Source organism: Helianthus annuus, chromosome 16, assembly GCF_002127325.2.
Source record: "Helianthus annuus cultivar XRQ/B chromosome 16, HanXRQr2.0-SUNRISE, whole genome shotgun sequence".
NCBI classification, from domain to species: Eukaryota; Viridiplantae; Streptophyta; class Magnoliopsida; order Asterales; family Asteraceae; genus Helianthus; species Helianthus annuus.
In genome coordinates, this window is record NC_035448.2 from 128,684,218 (window position 1) to 128,698,119 (window position 13,902).

The window sequence follows — 13,902 nt, forward strand, 5'->3', positions numbered from 1 at the left end:
ACGTTTCCCACAATCGCGAAGTGAACCGAGCGTCACGATCTGAAATGATGTCACGAGGCGCACCATGATTACGAATGATCTCGTCGGTGTAGATTTGGGCTAGTCGTTCCACCTTGTAGTCTTCTCGTATCGGCAAGAAGTGAGCTGATTTCGTTAGACGATCAACTATGACCCAAATACTGTCGTGACCTGATGGCGTGGGTGGGAGTTTCGTTACGAAATCCATAGCTATACTCTCCCACTTCCATATAGGTATCGGCGGTTGTTCGAGTAAGCCAGAAGGTTTTTGATGTTCAGCCTTGACTCTTGCACAAGTTAAACAGCTTCCAACGTAAAGGGCGATATCCCGTTTCATACCCGGCCACCAGTACTTATAACGCAGGTCCTGGTACATCTTGTCTACACCGGGATGAATAGAATATCGGGACTTGTGGGCTTCGTTCATGATAATCTTTCGTAAATCGGTCCGCTTAGGGATCCAAATTCGGTCCAGATAATAGAATATCCCATCGGGTTTGCTTACTAACTGAGCTCCATCGTGATAGATCCTCTCTCTCTTCAATGTACGCTCGTTAAAGCAAGCATGTTGGGCTTCACGAATAAGGGTTTCGAGGTTGTGCTGGGCTTGGATGTTTCGGGTACTGAGCACGTAACTCTTTCTGCTGAGCGCGTCAGCAACCACATTCGCCTTGCCTGGGTGATAACGAATCTCACAGTCGTAATCAGTGAGAAGTTCTACCCATCGGCGTTGACGCATATTAAGCTCTCTCTGATTAAAGATGTGTTGTAAACTCCTGTGATCAGTGTAGATCGTACACTTAGTACCATACAGGTAGTGTCGCCAAATCTTCAATGCAAAGACAATCGCGCCTAGCTCGAGGTCATGGGTTGTATAGTTCTTCTCGTGTATCTTGAGCTGACGAGATGCGTAGGCTATAACCTTGTCTCGCTGCATGAGGACACAGCCGAGACCAAGGTTAGAAGCATCACAGTAGACCATGAAGTTGTCGCTTCCGTCGGGCAGCGTAAGAATCGGTGCGTTGCACAGCATATGCTTGAGGGTTTGAAAAGCAGTCTCTTGTGCGTTTCCCCACACAAAAGGCTTGTCCTTATGAGTAAGAGCAGTAAGCGGCACAGCGATCTTAGAGAATCCTTCAATGAACCGTCGATAATAGCCCGCTAGTCCGAGAAAAGAACGAACTTCTGACGGGTTCTTAGGCGTAATCCAGCTTTTGACAGCTTCAATCTTCGCAGGATCGACATGGATACCCCGACTATTCACTATGTGACCCAGAAATTGAACCTCCTCCAACCAGAATTCGCACTTGGAGAACTTGGCATAGAGTTGGTTCCCCTGGAGTAACTCGAGAACCAAACGTAGATGTTGCGCGTGTTCGGCTTTCAATTTGGAATAAATCAAGACATCGTCGATGAACACGATGACGAAACGGTCAAGATAAGGCTTACACACGCGATTCATTAGGTCCATAAAAACCGCGGGTGCGTTGGTTAGACCAAAGGGCATAACAACAAATTCGTAGTGGCCATAACGGGTTCGAAAAGCGGTTTTAGGAATGTCTTCCTCTTGAATCCGCAGCTGATGATATCCTGAACGTAGATCGATCTTAGAGAAGCATGCTGCACCTTGTAGCTGATCAAACAAATCGTCAATTCGGGGCAAGGGGTATCGGTTCTTAATGGTTAGCTTATTCAATTCCCGATAGTCGATGCACATCCGGAACGATCCATCCTTCTTTTTGACAAAAAGGACTGGCGCGCCCCAAGGAGAGGTGCTTGGGCGAATAAAGCCTTTTTCGAGTAATTCCTGGAGTTGGTTCGAAAGTTCCCTCATTTCGGATGGAGCGAGTCGATAAGGGGCTTTGGCAACGGGGTTAGCTCCAGGAATGAGGTTGATGCGGAAGTCGATATCACGACTTGGTGGTAGTCCGGGAAGATCGTCAGGGAACACCTGAGGAAATTCACGAACCACTGGAACGTCTTTAACTTCAACTTTCTTTTTCCTTCCCTTCTCCGCAACTACAATGTTGGCCAAGAAGGCTCGGTATTCCTTGCGGAGATACTTGCTGGCTTGGATACACGACATAAGCTTGAGACCTTTCGACGCTGTTTCGTCGTATACACATAGAAGATCACCATTTGCAAGCGAGAATCGAATCATCTTTTCAAAGCACATAACTTCAGCATGGTTTTCACAAAGAAAGTCCATGCCTATTATGACGTCAAAGCTTCCGAGTTGCATCGGAATAAGGTCGATTGGGAAGATGTGATTGTTGAGCTCGAGAGTACAATCACGGAGTACAGAGTTAACGGCAATAGTTCTTCCTGTAGCGACTTCGACTTCGAATGACGAGGATAGATAGGAGCGCTTACGACTAAGGAGATTCTCGAATTCAAATGACACAAAGCAGTTATCGGCTCCAGTATCAAACAAACATGATGCATAAATACCATTCACAAGGAACGTACCATTAACCACGTTGTTATCCGCCTGAGCCTGGCGGGCATTGATGTTGAAGGTTCGGGCATGGGCTGCTTGCTGCTGTTGCTGAGGGTGCTGTTGTTGCTGTTGCTGTTGGGGCTCTTGCTTAACTACCCTGTTCGGGCACCTGTTTGCAAAGTGGTTAGGGTCACCACATGCAAAGCAGACTCGAGCATTGGCTACAGGTGCTAGAGCTGCTTGTTGGCCTTGAGGGGCGGGGAGTAGAGCTTGGTTGACAGTGGCTTGAGCTGGGGCTTGACGAGGACCATAGCGACAGTTCGCAGTGAAATGACCGTACAGGTTGCAGTGAGCGCAAAAGCGACAAGCTAGACCCACTGGATGATGATACGAACATGTCGGGCAGAGTGGGTGAGGGCCTGTGTATGCACGTTTTGCTGGCGGTGCATTGATCACTGGAGCTGAGCGCTGGTGCTGTTGCTGCTGAGCTGGTACAGCTTGTAGAGGAGCAGCAGTGGTAGTCACAACACAGTTCTTGTTGGTGGAGCTGTTGTTGTTGTTCTTCTTCTTCCTTCTTGATGACTTAGAGGATTGAGCAGGTGAGCCGGTGGGTGTTGCAGTGACTTGATGCAGAGACTTGGTTGGCTTATCCCAGAAACCAGCCTTTACCCGCTTGTCATTGATCTCAGCGGCTAGCAGGTAGGTTTCTTCGATCGTTGCTGGCTTGGCGGCGTGAACAAAGTCGGCTACGCAATCGGGCAGGGCTCGAATGTACTTCTTGATGGCTTGATCTGAGGTCTTGACTTGATCAGGACAGATGATGCTAAGCTGCTTGAAGCGAGCAGTGAGAGCAGCGTTGTCTCCATCCTTCTGCTTGATTCCCTAGAACTCGTCCTCCAGCTTTTGGCGTTCATGAGGAGGGCAGAATTCTTCGATCATAATTGCCTTCAACTCCTTCCATGTTAGCCCGTAAGATGCATCATTTCTGCGCTTGTTTCGTTCGGCCGTCCACCAATCTAGAGCACAGGACTGGAAGACGCCTGTAGCATTGAGAGTGCGGAGATGTTTAGGACATCCGCTCTGACGCAGAGTGACTTCGACCGAGTCGAACTAGTGAAACATGGCTGTTGGACCATCTTCGCCAGTGAACTCTTTTGGTCCGCATGCTTTGAACTGCTTGAAGCTGAAAGCGGCCTTGCTCGATTCCTTAGGGATTTCAGCTCGAGATTCTTCTGACGACTTGCTAGCATTTTCATACACCTCACTCACAGCTTTCGCCACGGTTTTGGAGATGATCGCAGGAGGCGTCGGTCCCTCTTTTCTTGGCGAGTCAAATGGTGTCGGGATCCAGATGACGACATGGTCTGCATTAGCCATCGTCACGAGACTCAACACAACGTAATCGAATCTCTCCTCACACATCTAGACTACTAAAGCTTAGAATCACGTCGAATCACACATTACGTAACATATAGGCACATAATCACAGACACACATAATCATAGAACACAGAAGTACATAGAGCACAGAATCACAGAAGCAGAGAAGCACGTAAGCACATAGAACACAAAACACGTAAATACCTAGGCACTTAATCACTGAAGCAGGTAATATCACGTAATTCCCCTATAAGCACATATAGTTTTCTGACTGCCTCAAGATTCTATCATTCAAAGCTTGCGTGTCGTTCGTATAACATATCGAATAGTATCGTATTCGTCCTACTTAGTCGTATAGCACCTCATATCGTAATATCGTCTAGATTTGCGTCAACTGGATGTCGAATTGAGATAGAACAGCAATTGCGAGTCGTGTGTGTTGATCGAAGTGGTAGCAAAATCGAATAACATCCCAAATGCAAACACAAAACAGAGAAAGCAAATATAAGCACAAAACAGAGAAAGCACACATAAACACATAAAATCAACGAGTCATCAAAGTACGCGGCTGCGGTTCTCAAAATCGAAACATATAAAATCGAAAGATAGATTGTCTGCGGCTACTAGACATCGACTACCCAAGGCAACTCGACTATTCACAGTAGACTTGTCATCACTTTCGACTCTAGTGGCTGTGTTTCTGCCTCGAGTCTTGGGCATTCCACACGCGCTTCCTAGGTCATACTTGTGAGTTCAGGTCATTGGAGTCCATCGAGGCCTTGGTGAGATAAATAAAATCCAGGACAAAATGCTAAGGTCAGGGTTTCACCCCTTGGCTTAGTAATTTCTTCCTTGTTTTTAATAAAATAAAGGAGGTTGAGCAGAATATTCGGTCGAGAGTTTGCGGTTTCCACACCTATTCCCGATGAATAATCTCCTCTTTTGTGAATAAATTGCAGCCGGAACAGATAATTTAGTCGAGAGTTTTGAGGCTTTCACACCTAATCTTGACCAAATTACTTGTTCGGCGTCAGATGATGAGGTGATAGCTGTGTAGTGCAAAGCAAGAATAATGAGGCATATAGGTGTGACAACTCGAATTTCCAAGATTCTATTTCGCATTTATTGCACGTTCTTGTATTATTTAGTTGTTTACTTGCACAATTGATTGCCATGGAATTTTATATGTTTTAATTGTGTGATTGTGCATGATTGTTTGTTAATGGTGAAATTGGTAAATATATGAACATGGTGGTGGAATTGTGAAATTGTTAGGGGATGGTGTACTTGTGTAAAATATAGAAAATTGAGGGTGTATAGTGTAGTTAATGAAAATTAAACCATACTTAACCCTAATCTCTTTTGCTAATCATTCACTAATCATCACAAGAATCAAAAACACGTACCCACATTCCCTAATCCCCTCTACAACCACCTTCTTATCATTCTTGGATTCACAAGTCTTTCACATCAAGTTTGATTGCTAATCCAACTAGTATCGAATCAAGGTAATGGTTTAATCATCGTTGATGTTAATTGTTGATTGGTTGTTTGATCATTATCAATTCTTGATTTGTGTAATCTATATAAACCCTAGCTCTCATATAATACTCCTGTAATTTTGATTTGGTTTTGGATAGTTGTGATAATGATGTGTTTAGTCGTTCAATTGATAGCTTGGCAATGTAGAATCGTGATATGTAAGAATGTATAATTGTCGAATTGTTTGCTACGGTTCAGATACGTAACTAGGGTTTCTTAATCTTGAAAACATGAAAACGTAACTGTTACGATCTCAATAAACGTAGGAGAAATTGTTTGTCTGAGTTTTGTGTATGATTGATATGCCTGAGTTTGTAAAAATCAACATAGTCCGAATTTATGATCACTACCCTAGCCCGACTTTTATTAACTTGCATTGTCTGAGTTCTTTGGAATGATAAAATGCCGACCTTTAAGCTTGAAGACTGTCCGAGTTTATTAAATGAGATTGTGGCCAGAGTTTTATCATTTAAACATAAGGTCCGAAGATTTGTTAGGGTGTGATGTCCGAGAATATAAAGGCATGAAAGGTCCGAGGTTCATATGCATTCCTTGGTCCGAGTTTCAGTTGGTTTAAAGTGGTCCGAGGTTTGGGCCCAAGATACTCTTACCCGACCTTGTGACCCCCTATTTCCTTGTCCGAGTTTTATTATAATCACAAGCTGAGGTCCGACTTTGTGTTATCATATGTGGTCCGAGTTTAATGACCATCTACCCGAGTTTATTATAATGGCACCATGTCCGAGTTTTGAGATCATCACAAGGTCCGACCTTATGCACTCAATATGGTCCGAGTTTGTGTGTTTACATGTATGTCCGAGTTTATGAGGGGGGGGGGATACCCCTGTCCGAGTTTAAAAGGGGGAGCCCCTTTGGTCCGAATTTCATATTCTTGATTGATGTTCTTTGATGAACTTTGTTTAAATGTGTTAACTTACAATATGAGCCTGATCTTCTCGAAATGCATGCACTAAGCTGAACTATCTCTACAATGATACTTAGTATGACTTTTGTGGATGTTGTAATAGTCTGAGATACTCATGGTGTCAACAATACTGAATTCAAAACCCTATGTGGCCCGATATAGCATTGTATGTCACTGTATGCTTACTGTATGATTCTGCGTACATATACGACTGTATGCTATTGAATGGTACTGCATGATCTTATAGATGTGAACAACCCTTATTATATCATTTTGTACACAACCTTCACACAGATCACAACTATTTAGACATCACTGACGGTAAACCCTACTTGAATGTAACGCTTACATCGAATTCTGTGCAATGTATCCTAGGTCGTGTGTAACGGACTTAGACAGTTAATTAATCCTAGAAGCAATAACATACCGAGCAAACCAAGGTGAGTTCACACCCTTACTAAGGCATGGGATTCCCAAGGGCTTGGGAATGGGATTGAAGGAATAAGGATGAATAGATTCGTACTGACACTAATACTAGACTACCATACCACTGTCCTCGGTTGTGCAGGACACATACTTATGCTACTCACTGTCCTCGGTTGTGCAGGACACATACTTATGCTATTCACTGTCCTCGGTTGTGCAGGACACATACTTACAATCTACGTATACTTATACTTACTACTATCCTCGGTTGTGAAGGATACTTATACTTACTACTATCCTCGGTTGTGAAGGATACTTATACTTACTACTATCCTCGGTTGTGAAGGATACTTATACTTATTACTATCCTCGGTTGTGAAGGATACTTATACATACTACTATCCTCGGTTGTGAAGGATACTTATACTAAATTACTATCCTCGGATGTGAAGGATACTTATACTTATTACTATCCTCGGTTGTGAAGGATACTTATGGTTACGAATAGTCTAGTGGTTATACAACATGGGAAGCCCCCACCAATAGAACGTACTAACGGCCCAGTAGAGCCACCTGTTACATACGAACTTACTATTACGCATTTACTTTCTGTGAACTCGCTCAACTAGTTGTTGATCCTTTGTTACATGCCTTGCAGGTCGTTAGGTGTATGGAGCTTGCACAGGGAGGAGCAGGTCGTTGTGGGCTTGGATCGTGATTATCCTGTTAAACACTTTTGATGTTTGATACTTATTTACGATGGGTTTTATTAATACGCTTCCGCTAAACAAAGATAACTTTCTTATGATTCGAAACACCTTTCATATGGATTTGGTTGGTTTAAACGACAACTACTTTTATTATATGTATTGTTCTGTATGATTGGTGGCTTGATCCTGGTCAGTCACGCTCCCAAGCGGTGATACTCCGCAGGTGGATTTTGGGGGTGTGACAGATTGGTATCAGAGCCATTGGTTATAGAGAACTTGGTTTTAATATGGGAAGAACGTTTTTATTAAAACCAGACTATAACCAGAACAGTGCTCCCAACGATCCACAACGACGCTTCGCTCCACGTGCAAGACTCGACATCCTAGGTAATAAGGTTTATGTTTATTGCCTACATGCTAGAACTGCATAGAACTTTGCTCGTAGTATGCTTACATTACTCTGCTCACTACTTGTTATTGCTTGAGAACACCTATGTGCTTACACTCTTCTGTCATCGCACTACTCGCGAACCATTCTTACTTATGCTACCTTTACTACTCGATCATGTCTGGACGTGTTGACATGACTCAAGCCCAGTTGACGGCTCTCATTAACGAACAAGTTGCTGCGGCGCTTGCAGCCGCACAAGCAGGAGGTATAACCTGCTATTCCAAACCTATCCTAGGATGTTAGATCCTACTCTCGTGACCCAACTCTCGCACTTAACCTTGACCTATCTTTCTCGCGCAATGGGTCAGAACGCACAGCAACCTGTCTGCACATTCAAGAACTTCATGGACTGTCGTCCAAGCACATTCAGTGGCACAGAAAGAGCAGTGGGACTACTCCATTGGTTTGGGAAGCTCGAGTCAGTATCCAAGATGTGTGAATGCCCTGAGACTCGCAGGGTCAAGTACGCCACTGGCACTTTGGAAGAAATCGCGCTAACCTGGTGGAACGCGCAGGTACGGATACTAGGGTTGGCAGCCGCTAACGCAACCCCCTGGAACGAATTCAAAGAATGCATTAAAAGGGAAAACTACACTTGTGATGACATCCACAAGTTGGAAGTGGAGCCTTACCATTTGAAAATGACGGGGTCAGAAATTGAAGCTCATACGAAACGGTCAAACGAACTGGCCATCTTGTGTCCAATCATGGTGGACCCTCCAAGCAAGCGTATCGAATTGTACCTCAAGGGTCTAGCCTCAGAGATTCTGAGCCATGCTACATCGGTTAACCTCGACAATATCCGAGACATTCAGCGTCTTGCTCATCGCCTCACGGGTCAGGCAGTGGAACAAAACAAGCTTCCTAGTTGTATCAGCGCTATTACTACCGCTACCACTTCTGCTACTCCCGCTACTCCTAGTGACAACAAACGGTAATGGGATGGGTATTCCAGCAAGGGTTCAGCTACCGTTCAGTCTCAAGCACAGCAACAGCGCAAGAATAGTGATCACCAGAGCCGAGTCAGCCAACTTCTGGTGGTCAGGGGCAGGGTGGATATCGGGGTATTCACCCAACGTGTAACTAATGCAACAGACATCACGGTGGTTAGTGCAACGAGGGACGTTGCCAGAGGTGTCTCAAGATGGGTCATGAAGCTTAGGATTCAGGAGTCCACGGCCTGCAAATCGGAATCGCCAGCACCGTATCGCTTAGCTCCACCAGAATCGGAAGAACTATCGACTCAGCTACAAGAAATCTTGGATAAGGGATTTATCCGACCTATCTCTTCGCCTTGGGGAGCTACAAGAACTCTTGGATACCATTTATCTGTGAAAAAGAAGGATGGCACCTTCAGGATGTGAGCTTGATTACCGTGAACTGAACAAGGACACAGTGAAGAACCGTTATCCTCTTCCACGCATTGACGACTTATTTGACCAGTTGCAAGGGTCGTGTTATTACTCCAAGATAGACTTGAGGTCAGGTTACCATCAGCTGAGAGTCCGGGATGAGGACGTCTCTAAAACTGCATTCAGAACTCGCTACGGCCACTACGAATTCCTTGTCATGCCATTCGGGCTTACGAACGCGCCTGCAGTTTTCATGGATCTTATGAACAGGGTGTGCAAACCCTATCTAGACAAGTTCGTCATCGTTTTCATCGACGACATACTGATTTACTCCAAGAGTCAGGAGGAACACGAACAGCACCTACGATTGATCTTGGAACTGCTACGAAAGGAACAACTGTACGCTAAGTTTTCAAAATGCGACTTCTGGCTCCGTGAAGTCCACTTCTTAGGCCATGTGGTGAACAGGGATGGGATCCATGTCGATCCATCCAAGGTAGATTCGATCAGGAACTGGCCTGCACCGCGTACACCAACGGAAATACGCCAATTCTTAGGTTTGGCGGGGTATTACAGACGATTCATCAAAGACTTTTCCAAGATCTCGCAACCACTTACACTACTGACACAGAAAGGTGTCACCTACCGTTGGGGAGAGTCCCAGGAAACCGCTTTTCAGTACTTAAAGGATAGGTTTTGCAGTGCACCTATTCTCTCATTGCCAGAGGGCACAGACGATTTTGTGGTCTATTGCGACGCATCGATACAGGGGCTTGGTTGCGTATTGATGCAACGGGATAAATTTATTGCTTACGCTTCTCGTCAACTCAAGGTTCATGAACGAAACTACACGACGCACGATTTAGAGCTGGGAGCTGTTGTTTTCGCGCTCAAGATATGGCGACACTACCTGTACGGTACCAAGTGCACAATTTACACCGATCACAGGAGTCTCGAGCATATCTTCAAGCAGAAGGAATTGAACATGCGTCAACGACGGTGGGTCGAGTTACTTAATGATTACGAATGCGCTATCAAGTATCATCCAGGCAAGGCCAATGTTGTGGCTGACGCCCTCAGTCGGAAAGACACCCTACCTAAGCGCGTGCGAGCGCTACAGCTTACTATTCAGTCTAGTCTTCCTGCGCAGATACGAGCTGCTCAGATAGAAGCACTGAAACCCGAAAATATCATGGCAGAAGCCTTACGCGGTTCAAGGCAACGAATGGAACAAAAGAAGACGGCGCCTACTATGTAACGGGGCGTATTTGGGTCCCACTTTATGGCGGTCTACGAGAGCTTGTGATGGACGAAGCGCACAAGTCTCGCTACTCGGTACACCCAGGGTCGGATAAAATGTACCACGATATCAAAACAACATACTGGTGGCCAAGTATGAAAGCCCACATCGCCACCTATGTTGGCAAGTGCTTGACCTGTGCGAGAGTCAAGGTTGAATATCAGAAACCCGCAGGTCTACTGCAACAACCCAGGATACCACAGTGGAAATGGGAAGAAATTTCCATGGATTTCGTTACGGGCTTACCTAGATCCCAGCGTGGGAATGATACCATATGGGTAATCGTGGATCGACTCACCAAGTCTGCACACTTCCTAGCTATAAAGGAAACGGATAAGTTCTCCACTCTCGCAGACATTTATCTCAAAGAAGTTGTTTCGAGGCACGGGGTGCCCACCTCCATCATTTCGGATCGGGATGCACGATTCACGTCAGAGCTATGGCAAGCGATGCACAAAGCGTTTGGCTCTCGTTTAGACATGAGCACAGCATATCACCCTCAGACGGATGGGCAGTCTGAGCGCACGATTCAAACACTTGAAGACATGCTTCGAGCGTGTGTTATCGATTTCGGCAATGGCTGGGAAAAGCACCTCCCTTTAGTGGAGTTTTCATACAATAACAGTTACCACACCAGCATTCAAGCCGCTCCATTCGAGGCATTGTACGGACGTAAATGCCGGTCACCCCTCTGTTGGGCAGAGGTGGGAGATAGCCAGATTACGGGTCCAGAGATTGTAGTGGACGCCACAGAAAAGATTGCACAGATACGACAACGCATGGCGGCAGCACGCGACCGTCAGAAAGCCTACGCGGATAAGCGTAAGAGGCCATTGGAATTTCAGGTCGGGGACCGGGTTTTACTTAAAGTCTCACCCTGGAAGGGTGTGGTTCGTTTTGGCAAACGAGGCAAACTCAATCCGCGGTATGTCGGACCATTCGAGATTATAGAAAGAATAGGCCCAGTAGCCTACATATTGAACCTACCAGCTGAACTTGGTGCAGTTCACAATGTATTTCACGTGTCGAATCTGAAGAAGTGCCTGTCAGATGAGACCCTCATAGTTCCTTTTAAGGAACTCACTATCGACGAGCGGTTGCAGTTCATCGAGGAACCAGTAGAAATCACGGACCGGGATGTGAAGGTCCTCAAGCACAAGAGAATCCCTCTTGTAGGAGTTCGTTGGAACTCCCGACGTGGCCCAGAGTACACATGGGAACGCGAAGACCAAATGAAAGAAAAGTACCCCCAGTTATTCGAAACCAATGCATCCACTACTGAGGCTGAAGCTACTACTACTGAATTTCGGGACGAAATTCCAAATCAACGGGGGGATGATGTGACACCCCAGGAAAACCAGTAAACAATACAGCTTACCTAGCTTCCTCAGTGAGTGCATACCAAATTTCGGGACGAAATTTCTTTTAAGTTGGGGATAATGTGACAACTCGAATTTCCAAGATTCTATTTCGCATTTATTGCACGTTCTTGTATTATTTAGTTGTTTACTTGCACAATTGATTGCCATGGAATTTTATATGTTTTAATTGTGTGATTGTGCATGATTGTTTGTTAATGGTGAAATTGGTAAATATATGAACATGGTGGTGGAATTGTGAAATTGTTAGGGGATGGTGTACTTGTGTAAAATATAGAAAATTGAGGGTGTATAGTGTAGTTAATGAAAATTAAACCATACTTAACCCTAATCTCTTTTGCTAATCATTCACTAATCATCACAAGAATCAAAAACACGTACCCACATTCCCTAATCCCCTCTACAACCACCTTCTTATCATTCTTGGATTCACAAGTCTTTCACATCAAGTTTGATTGCTAATCCAACTAGTATCGAATCAAGGTAATGGTTTAATCATCGTTGATGTTAATTGTTGATTGGTTGTTTGATCATTATCAATTCTTGATTTGTGTAATCTATATAAACCCTAGCTCTCATATAATACTCCTGTAATTTTGATTTGGTTTTGGATAGTTGTGATAATGATGTGTTTAGTCGTTCAATTGATAGCTTGGCAATGTAGAATCATGATATGTAAGAATGTATAATTGTCGAATTGTTTGCTACGGTTCAGATACGTAACTAGGGTTTCTTAATCTTGAAAACATGAAAACGTAACTGTTACGATCTCAATGAACGTAGGAGAAATTGTTTGTCTGAGTTTTGTGTATGATTGATATGCCTGAGTTTGTAAAAATCAACATAGTCCGAATTTATGATCACTACCCTAGCCCGACTTTTATTAACTTGCATTGTCTGAGTTCTTTGGAATGATAAAATGCCGACCTTTAAGCTTGAAGACTGTCCGAGTTTATTAAATGAGATTGTGGCCAGAGTTTTATCATTTAAACATAAGGTCCGAAGATTTGTTAGGGTGTGATGTCCGAGAATATAAAGGCATGAAAGGTCCGAGGTTCATATGCATTCCTTGGTCCGAGTTTCAGTTGGTTTAAAGTGGTCCGAGGTTTGGGCCCAAGATACTCTTACCCGACCTTGTGACCCCCTATTTCCTTGTCCGAGTTTTATTATAATCACAAGCTGAGGTCCGACTTTGTGTTATCATATGTGGTCCGAGTTTAATGACCATCTACCCGAGTTTATTATAATGGCACCATGTCCGAGTTTTGAGATCATCACAAGGTCCGACCTTATGCACTCAATATGGTCCGAGTTTGTGTGTTTACATGTATGTCCGAGTTTATGAGGGGGGGGGGGATACCCCTGTCCGAGTTTAAAAGGGGGAGCCCCTTTGGTCCGAATTTCATATTCTTGATTGATGTTCTTTGATGAACTTTGTTTAAATGTGTTAACTTACAATATGAGCCTGATCTTCTCGAAATGCATGCACTAAGCTGAACTATCTCTACAATGATACTTAGTATGACTTTTGTGGATGTTGTAATAGTCTGAGATACTCATGGTGTCAACAATACTGAATTCAAAACCCTATGTGGCCCGATATAGCATTGTATGTCACTGTATGCTTACTGTATGATTCTGCGTACATATACGACTGTATGCTATTGAATGGTACTGCATGATCTTATAGATGTGAACAACCCTTATTATATCATTTTGTACACAACCTTCACACAGATCACAACTATTTAGACATCACTGACGGTAAACCCTACTTGAATGTAACGCTTACATCGAATTCTGTGCAATGTATCCTAGGTCGTGTGTAACGGACTTAGACAGTTAATTAATCCTAGAAGCAATAACATACCGAGCAAACCAAGGTGAGTTCACACCCTTACTAAGGCATGGGATTCCCAAGGGCTTGGGAATGGGATTGAAGGAATAAGGATGAATAGATTCGTACTGACACTAATACTA